The sequence below is a fragment of the Monopterus albus genome, unplaced genomic scaffold, assembly GCF_001952655.1.
Source record: "Monopterus albus unplaced genomic scaffold, M_albus_1.0 scaffold16.1, whole genome shotgun sequence".
Taxonomy (NCBI): Eukaryota; Metazoa; Chordata; class Actinopteri; order Synbranchiformes; family Synbranchidae; genus Monopterus; species Monopterus albus.
Window position 1 is genome coordinate 671,219 of NW_018127896.1, and position 724 is coordinate 671,942.

At 42.1% G+C, this 724-nt stretch overlaps 1 protein-coding gene across 4 annotated transcripts in view; it reads right to left on the minus strand.

Moving 5' to 3' along the window:
* bco1l (beta-carotene oxygenase 1, like) overlaps positions 1–724 on the minus strand; it is a 21,060-nt gene that overhangs the window by 4,305 nt on the left and 16,031 nt on the right. The window lies entirely within an intron of this gene.

A 724-nucleotide genomic window follows, 5' to 3' on the forward strand; every position in this document is an offset into this window, starting at 1 on the left:
GACAATGACAGCCTCAACAATGCATTCTGTTCATTATTAGACTCAGTTGGCTTCTCTCAAACTGTAAATAAACCCACTCACTGTTTTAATCACACTCTTGATCTTGTTCTGACATATGGCATCGAAACTGAACACTTAATAGTTTTTCCCCATAACCCTCTTCTGTCTGACCATTTTCTAATAACTTTTGAATTTCCATTAATGGATTATACTCTATGTGGGAAACAATTCCACTACAGTAGATGTCTATCTGGCAATGCTGTTACCAAGTTAAGCAAATAATTCCGTCATTATTTACTTCAGTGCCGTTTGCCAACACAATGGAGGGAGGCCACCTTAACTTTACTCCCACACAAGTCGATAATCTTGTTGATAGTACTGCAGCCTCCCTGCATAATACACTTGATACCATTGCCCCTCTGAAAAGGAAGGCTGTGAAAGAGAGGAGGTTAGCCCTGTGGTACAGCTCGCAACTCCGCTCCTTAAAGCAGGCATCGCGAAAACTGGAAAGGAGGCGGCGCTCCACTAAGTCAGAAGAGTTTTTCATAGCCTGGAAAGATAGTTTAATGACATATAAGAAAGCCCTTCATAGTGCCAGAACCGCATTTTATTCATCACTGATTGAGGAAAATAAGAACAACCCCAGGTTTCTTTTCAGCACTGTTGCCAGGCTGACAGAGAGCCACAGTGCTGTTGAGCTTAACATTCCCTTAGATCTCAGCAG